The sequence below is a fragment of the Oncorhynchus tshawytscha genome, linkage group LG15 (genome assembly GCF_018296145.1).
Source record: "Oncorhynchus tshawytscha isolate Ot180627B linkage group LG15, Otsh_v2.0, whole genome shotgun sequence".
Taxonomy (NCBI): Eukaryota; Metazoa; Chordata; class Actinopteri; order Salmoniformes; family Salmonidae; genus Oncorhynchus; species Oncorhynchus tshawytscha.
The window spans coordinates 40683575-40692672 of NC_056443.1; positions in this window are offsets into that span (position 1 = coordinate 40683575).

Genomic DNA, 9098 nt, shown 5'->3' on the forward strand with positions numbered 1-9098 from the left:
TTAATCTCCTGGTTTACATCAGGTCTCAACGCAGAGCACCATTAACAGAACACCCTGAGAGTCAAGGTAAAGTCATCCATCTGCTTGTGTCTAGTTTTGCACTTACTGTCTTGATTTGCAAACATCTTAAACCACAAAATGTCTTTAGAAGAACAAATATGACTGACCACGTCGATGCGGTCTGATGCATAAACATTTGAAATCGTGTTTTTTACGTTGGATAAAAGTAGAGACTCAGAGCTAGAAAATGGTATATCTCTCCACTCTCTCTTACCCTCTCCCTCCCTCTCTTTCTCTCCCCCTCTCTCCACACTCTCTCTCTCTCCACTCTCTCTCCCTCTCTCTCCACTCTCTTACCCTCCCTCCCTCTCTATCTCTCCCTCTCTCTCTCTCCACACTCTCTCTCTCTCTCCCTCTCTCTCCCTCTCTTTCGTCAGAGTGCATGCTGGGAGTGAGTTGGGAAGGAGGAGCAACTGGAATTATTTTCACCCTATTGGGTTTCATTGTGTATAAATATATAATATTGATTATTGTTTTGAGTTGTTTTAAGGGTAAGGGTCTCACTATCACTAAGCATGTATAAGGGGTGGTGGTATCTTTGAGGTTGTTTCTCTCAAGGGAGGAACCAGCGGGAGGGTCTGGTTGTAATGGCCCCCTCGTGGAGGTGTAGAGTTTGAAAATCTTTGTCAGCGGCTGTGAAGATTCCAGCTGCGGCAGGTTGTTCAGGTGGAAGTATGTAGTTTAGCAGTGGGCGCTAGCATTGGGTGTGGTAGCATAAAATCTCAAGCATTTATAGTACTGTAGTAATAACCGGTGGAGGTCAGACGAGCCCGGAGATTTCTAGACTAAAGAAAGTGGTCGCGAGAGTGACAAGTGAGGGAAATTCTCAAGGAAATGAAAGAGTTCAGTTGCAGACTTAACTCTGTACAGAGATGTGTTTCCTGTTTCTCCCTGTAAAGAGATGTGTTTCCTGTTTCTCACCTGTAAAGAGATGGGTTTCCTGTTTCTCACCTGTAAAGAGATGTGTTTCCTGTTTCTCACCTGTAAAGAGATGTGTTTCCTGTTTCTCCCTGTAAAGAGATGGGTTTCCTGTTTCTCACCTGTAAAGAGATGGGTTTCTCCCTGTAAAGAGATGGGTTTCTCCCTGTAAAGAGATGGGTTTCTCCCTGTAAAGAGATGGGTTTCCTGTTTCTCACCTGTAAAGAGATGGGTTTCTCCTGTAAAGAGATGGGTTTCTCCCTGTAAAGAGATGGGTTTCTCCCTGTAAAGAGATGGGTTTCTCCCTGTAAAGAGATGGGTTTCTCCCTGTAAAGAGATGGGTTTCTCCCTGTAAAGAGATGGGTTTCTCCTGTAAAGAGATGGGTTTCTCCCTGTAAAGAGATGGGTTTCCTGTTTCTCACCTGTAAAGAGATGGGTTTCCTGTTTCTCACCTGTAAAGAGATGGGTTTCTCCCTGTAAAGAGATGGGTTTCTCCCTGTAAAGAGATGGGTTTCCTGTTTCTCACCTGTAAAGAGATGGGTTTCCTGTTTCTCACCTGTAAAGAGATGGGTTTCCTGTTTCTCACCTGTAAAGAGATGGGTTTCCTGTTTCTCACCTGTAAAGAGATGGGTTTCCTGTTTCTCACCTGTAAAGAGATGGGTTTCCTGTTTCTCCCTGTAAAGAGATGGGTTTCCTGTTTCTCACCTGTAAAGAGATGGGTTTCCTGTTTCTCACCTGTAAAGAGATGTGTTTCCTGTTTCTCACCTGTAAAGAGATGGGTTTCCTGTTTCTCCCTGTAAAGAGATGGGTTTCCTGTTTCTCACCTGTAAAGAGATGTGTTTCCTGTTTCTCCCTGTAAAGAGATGTGTTTCCTGTTTCTCACCTGTAAAGAGATGTGTTTCCTGTTTCTCCCTGTAAAGAGATGGGTTTCTCACCTGTAAAGAGATGGGTTTCCTGTGTCTCCCTGTAAAGAGATGGGTTTCCTGTTTCTCACCTGTAAAGAGATGGGTTTCCTGTTTCTCACCTGTAAAGAGATGGGTTTCCTGTTTCTCCCTGTAAAGAGATGTGTTTCCTGTTTCTCCCTGTAAAGAGATGTGTTTCCTGTTTCTCCCTGTAAAGAGATGTGTTTCCTGTTTCTCCCTGTAAAGAGATGTGTTTCCTGTTTCTTCCTCTGTATTTTTTTCCAGTCGTGAGCAGTTTTAACATTTCTTCTTTAAATGGAAATGGGGCGAGAGATGGGGGAAATAGCCCTAGTGTATGAGTTAATAAAGGGAAAGGAAGTGATGTAATACGTTTTCTACAAAACATACATAGTAATATGGAATATTAAGTTATGTGGAAACAGGAGTGTGGAGGGGGTGTGGGCAGTGGTTTGTGGTCATAAAAACTCAAAAAGTGGGGGTGTGGCTATCTCAAAAGAGTTCTTGCCTTTGTCATATGAGGTTGAAGAGGTAGTTTCGGGAGGTTATTAACAGTGTTACAGCAGGTTGGGGGATTAGGTTTACAGTTCTGGTGTTACAGCAGGTAGGGGGATTAGGTTTACAGTTCTGGTGTTACAGCAGGTTGGGGGATTAGGTTTACAGTTCTGGTAACAGCAGGTTGGGGGATTAGGTTTACAGTTCTGGTATTACAGCAGGTAGGGGGATTAGGTTTACAGTTCTGGTGTTACAGCAGGTTGGGGGATTAGGTTTACAGTTCTGGTGTTACAGCAGGTTGGGGATTAGGTTTACAGTTCTGGTATTACAGCAGGTTGGGGATTAGGTTTACAGTTCTGGTGTTACAGCAGGTTGGGGGATTAGGTTTACAGTTCTGGTATTACAGCAGGTTGGGGGATTAGGTTTACAGTTCTGGTGTTACAGCAGGTTGGGGGATTAGGTTTACAGTTCTGGTATTACAGCAGGTTGGGGGATTAGGTTTACAGTTCTGGTATTACAGCAGGTTGGGGGATTAGGTTTACAGTTCTGGTGTTACAGCAGGTAGGGGATTAGGTTTACAGTTCTGGTGTTACAGCAGGTTAGGGGATTAGGTTTACAGTTCTGGTATTACAGCAGGTTGGGGGATTAGGTTTACAGTTCTGGTGTTACAAGGTAGGGGGATTAGGTTTACAGTTCTGGTATTACAGCAGGTTGGGGGATTAGGTTTACAGGAGGGGGATTAGGTTTACAGTTCTGGTGTTACAGCAGGTAGGGGGATTAGGTTTACAGTTCTGGTGTTACAGTAAGGTAGGGGGATTAGGTTTACAGTTCTGGTGTTACAGCAGGTTGGGGGATTAGGTTTACAGTTCTGGTATTACAGCAGGTAGGGGGATTAGGTTTACAGTTCTGGTGTTACAGCAGGTAGGGGGATTAGGTTTACAGTTCTGGTGTTACAGCAGGTAGGGGATTAGGTTTACAGTTCTGGTATTACAGCAGGTTGGGGGATTAGGTTTACAGTTCTGGTGTTACAGCAGGTTGGGGGATTAGGTTTACAGTTCTGGTGTTACAGCAGGTTGGGGGATTAGGTTTACAGTTCTGGTGTTACAGCAGGTTGGGGGATTAGGTTTACAGTTCTGGTGTTACAGCAGGTTGGGGGATTAGGTTTACAGTTCTGGTGTTACAGCAGGTAGGGGGATTAGGTTTACAGTTCTGGTGTTACAGCAGGTAGGGGATTAGGTTTACAGTTCTGGTATTACAGCAGGTTGGGGGATTAGGTTTACAGTTCTGGTATTACAGCAGGTGGGGGATTAGGTTTACAGTTCTGGTGTTACAGCAGGTTGGGGGATTAGGTTTACAGTTCTGGTGTTACAGCAGGTTGGGGATTAGGTTTAAAGAAGGCTTTATTTCTGGTTGATAGTAGTCAGATTTCTAGGGATGGGGAGTACATCCGTTTTACAGAGGCCTTCTTAGGGTTTGGAGTATAATGAAGGTGTCCAGATGTAGCAGTACTCTTCTTGCGTTGTGTACAATCAATCATCGACACGAACTCCAACTTATGGTACCAGTCATGTAGCTTTATTCTGATAGGAACGGCACAAAATTGCACGTCTCACCATCCAACTCTGCACTCACGCACTGTACAACATATATACGAACCCCCCCCACCAGACACAGTAAGTTGCTAGCTAGTATTAGCTGGAATTCTCTACAACTAAATGCATAACAACTATGCACCAAAAACCGCTGCATCTTATGTTCCAATAACATTTACAAACAAATTGATAGCAATTGTACATTTAAATAATCACTTGAGAGTATAAACATCACTTTTGATGTACAGTGCTTTGCAACCAACAACTTACCGCTGGTTTGGTGCTTGTTCATTGGGACGGTTCTAACTGCAACATCCCCCTCGTAAGCAAGCTACGCAAACCAGCCAATAAGATGCCATGTCGAGTAGGTGAAGGCAAGACAAAACTAAAACCAAAAACCCATTGTCTTAACAATGAAGTGGCAAGGGGAATCGCTAGTATAACCCTGTTACACAGACACACTAAGGCTGAGTCAGTGCATTGGCTGTTGGAGGAACCTCTGGTGTTTGGGACAAGACTGGATTGTACAACTGAAGCTGTTCCACATTCCTCCAAGAAGTTGGTGAAGGGCAAAAATCACCCTAAGGAAGTTACTAAAGGGGACTGGTGATATGTAATGGGGGTGTTGATGGGGACTGGTGATATGTAATGGGGGTGTTGATGGGGACTGGTGATATGTAATGGAGGGTGTTGATGGGGACTGGTGATATGTAATGGGGGTGTTGATGGGGACTGGTGATATGTAATGGGGGTGTTGATGGGGACTGGTGATATGTAATGGGGGTGTTGATGGGGACTGGTGATATGTAATGGGGGTGTTGATGGGGACTGGTGATATGTAATGGGGGTGTTGATGACAAGGTAAAGCCAGCATGGAGAACACTGTGTTACTAAAGGGGACTGGTGATATGTAATGGGGGTGTTGATGGGGACTGGTGATATGTAATGGGGGTGTTGATGGGGACTGGTGATATGTAATGGGGGTGTTGATGGGGACTGGTGATATGTAATGGGGGTGTTGATGGGGACTGGTGATATGTAATGGGGGTGTTGATGGGGACTGGTGATATGTAATGGGGGTGTTGATGGGGACTGTGATATGTAATCTGTTGATGGGGACTGGTGATATGTAATGGGGGTGTTGATGGGGACTGGTGATATGTAATGGGGGTGTTGATGGGGACTGGTGATATGTAAAGTTGAGGACTGTGATATGAACTGGGGGTGTTGATGGGGACTGGTGATATGTAATGGGGGGTGTTGATGGGGACTGGTGATATGTAATGGATGGAGTGTCTGATGGGGACTGGTGATATGTAATGGGGGTGTTGATGGGGACTGGTGATATGTAATGGGGGTGTTGATGGGGACTGGTGATATATGTAATGATGGGGACTGGTGATATGATGTGTTGATGGGGACTGGTGATATGTAATGGGGGTGTTGATGGGGACTGGTGATATGTAATGGGGGTGTTGATGGGGACTGGTGATATGTAATGGGGGGGTGTTGAGGGGACTGGTGATATGTAATGGGGGTGTTGATGGGGACTGGTGATATGTAATGGGGGTGTTGATGGGGACTGGTGATATGTAATGGGGGTGTTGATGGGGACTGGTGAATGCCAGCATGGAGAACTCTGTGATGGGGACTGGTGATATGTAATGGGGGGTGTTGATGACAAGGTAAAGCCAGCATGGAGAACTCTGTACAGGGGACTGGTGATATGTAATGGATGACAAGGTAAAGCCAGCATGGAGAATGGGGACTGGTGATATGTAATGGGGGTGTTGATGACAAGGTAAAGCCAGCATGGAGAACACTGTACAAGTCACCGTTACTAAAGGGGACTGGTGATTTGTAATGGGGGTGATACATGGCATCATTGCAGTTGATGCTTTTGTTTCTGTCATTAACTCAGATGTTGGAGACGAAGACGGCTTTACGTAATATAAGAGAAACCATTTTTCACTGTTTTATGGAGTGTGAGAGGAGAAAGTCTCTCTCTGAGATACTAGAGTCTTTGTTTACAGCTGTAGGGAAGATTTTCAATAACAGTTTTTATTTTGGGGGTTTCAAACAACGGAAAAGAAAATGTCAACTGTTATTTAAGTTAAAGATGTCACACTTAGGAAACATAAAATAGACATATGGGTAGGATGTAATACATGTTTTTAAAGGATTTGTCTTCGTCGTCTGATGACGAGTATGAAATATCAGACCAATGCGCAGCGTCGTATGTGTTCATGATGTTTTCTTACTGAACACTAAAATACAAAACAACAACGGGAAAAAACACGAAACAGTCCTGTAAAGGTGCAGAAAACACTAAACAGTCCTGTAAAGGTGCAGAAAACACTAAACAGTCCTGTAAAGGTGCAGAAAACACTAAACAGTCCTGTAAAGGTGCAGAAAACACTAAACAGTCCTGTAAAGGTGCAGAAAACACTAAACAGTCCTGTAAAGGTGCAGAAAACACTAAACAGTCCTGTAAAGGTGCAGAAAACACTAAACAGTCCTGTAAAGGTGCAGAAAACACTAAACAGAAAATAATCCTGAAAAAGGTGGGAAAACACTAAACAGTCCTGTGATTCTCAAAAACACTAAACAGAAAATAATCACCAAACACAAAAACAGGTAGGGAAAAACCCACCCAACTCACGCCCTGACCATTCTCAATCAAAGACATAACAAAAGACAACCTGCCTCTGATTGAGAACCATACCAGGCCAAACACAAACACAACATAGAAAACGGAACATAGACAACCCACCCAACTCACGCCCTGACCATACTAAAACAAAGACATAACAAAAGTACTAAGGTCAGAACGTGACAGGATTAGTCAAAGCCAGAATAAAAGTGGATTTTGAGTTCTTCTCGGCTGTAAAAGATCTCCCTGTTTGAGGAGAAGTGGGCTTATGAAGGAGCGGTTTGTTTTGTGGAGGAGGGGAAATTATGTATTGTTGATGAAACAAGTTGAATGCAAATGATCTTTTATTTTTATTGAATTTATTTCTTTAAGAATAAGACAGTTGTTGTTGAAAAGGCGGTGTGCCAATATTTGTGTTAATACTTCAGTTTAAAAAAATACGTTTTATAAAAACTTTAAACTCTCTTCCTCCTCTCTTTCTCTCCCTCCATCTCCCTCCTCTCTCTCTCCTTCTCTCTCTCTCTTCCTCCTCTCTCTCTCTCCCTCCCTCTCTTTCTCTCTCTCCTTCTCTCTCTCCCTCTCCTTCTCTCTCTCCCTTTCTTTCTCTCTCTCTCTCTCTCTCTCTCCTTCTCCTCTCCTTCTCTCTCTCCCTCTCCTTCTCTCTCTCCCTTTCTTTCTCTCTCCCTCTCTCTCTCTCCTTCTCTCTCTCTCCTCTCCCTTTCTTTCTCTCTCTCTCTCTCTCTCTCTCCTTCTCCCTCTCTCCTTCTCTCTCTCTCTCCTCCTCTCTCTCCCTCCCTTTCTCTCTCTCTCTCTCTCCTCTCCCTCTCCTTCTCTCTCTCTCTTCCTCCTCTCTCTCTCCCTCCCTTTCTCTCTCTCTCTCTCTCCTTCTCCCTCTCCTTCTCTCTCTCCCTCTCCTTCTCTCTCTCCCTCTCCTTCTCTCTCTCTCTAAGGTGCGATGGACTACCTGCTCATCCAATAAGATGATTATAACATCTTTCCTTTTGTATTTACTTTATTTAACCAGCTTGTTGAGAACAAGCAACCTGGCCAAGATAAAGCAAAGCAGTACGACACAAACAACAACACAGAGTTACACATAAACAAACATACGGTCAATAACACAAAATAAAAAATGAGAAAGATCAGTGTACAGTGTTTGCAAATGTAGGAGAGAGGGAGGGAGGCAATAAATAGGCCATGAAAATAACGACAATTTAGCATTAATACGGGAGAGATAGATGTGCAGATGATGATGTGCAAGTAGAGATACTGGGGTGAAAACACAGACCAATGGGGTAAGTAATAATATGGGGATGAGGTAGTCCGGTGTGTTATTTACAGATTGGCTGTGTACAGGTACAGTGATCGTTAAGCTGCTCTGACAGCTGGTGCTTAAAGTCTGCAGCTTCAGTGATTTGTTTTGCAGTTCGTTCCAGGCAGCAGAGAACTGGAAGGAAAGGCAGCCGAAGGAAGTGTTGGCTTTGGGGATGACCAGTGAGCTATACCTGCTGGAGCGCTACGGGTGGGTGTTGCTGTGGTGACCAGTGGGCGGGGCTTTACCTAGCAAAGACTTATAGATGACCTGGAGCCAGTGGGTCTGGAGATGAATATGTATTGAGGGCCAGCCAACGAGAGCAGACAGGTTGCAGAGGTGGGTAGTATATGGGGCTTTGGTGACATCCAGTTTGCTGAGTAGAGTGTTGGGGGCTATTTTGTAAATGACGTCGCCGAAGTCGAGGATCGGTAGGATAGTCCGTTTTACGAGGGTATGTTTGGCAGCATGAGTGAAGGACGCTTTGTTGCAAAATAGGAAGCTGATTCTGGATTTAATTTTGGATTGGAGATGTTTGATGTGAGTCTGAGAGATAATTGATGTGAGTCTGAGAGATATTTGATGTGAGTCTGAGAGATATTTGATATGGGTCTGGAAGGGGAGTGAAAAGCTTAAAACCTGTCTGGGATTATTTTCACACGTCCGAATGAAAAGCCCAAAGTAAACTACCTTGCAACTCAGGCCCAGAACCTGCATATAATTGGTCGATTTGGATAGAACACACTCTGAAGGTTCTGAAAGTGTTACAATTATGTCTGTGAGTATAACAGAACTTATAGTAGGCGAAACCTCGAGGACAAACCATCCAGGATGGTTGTTGTTGTTGAGGCGTTTCCTTTTCTATGGGACTTTTTCATACTTCCGGCACCGACAGAGAAAAAGGAGATGATCGTGGACTTCAGGAAACAGCAGAGGGAGCACCCCTCTATCCACATCGACGGGACAGTAGTGGAGAGGGTAGTACGTTTTAAGTTCTTCGGCGTACACATCACAGACAAACTGAATTGGTCCACCCACACAGACAGCATCGTGAAGAAGGCGCAGCAGCGCCTCTTCAACCTCAGGAGGCTGAAGAAATTCGGCTTGTCACCAAAAGCACTCACAAACTTCTACAGATGCACGATCGA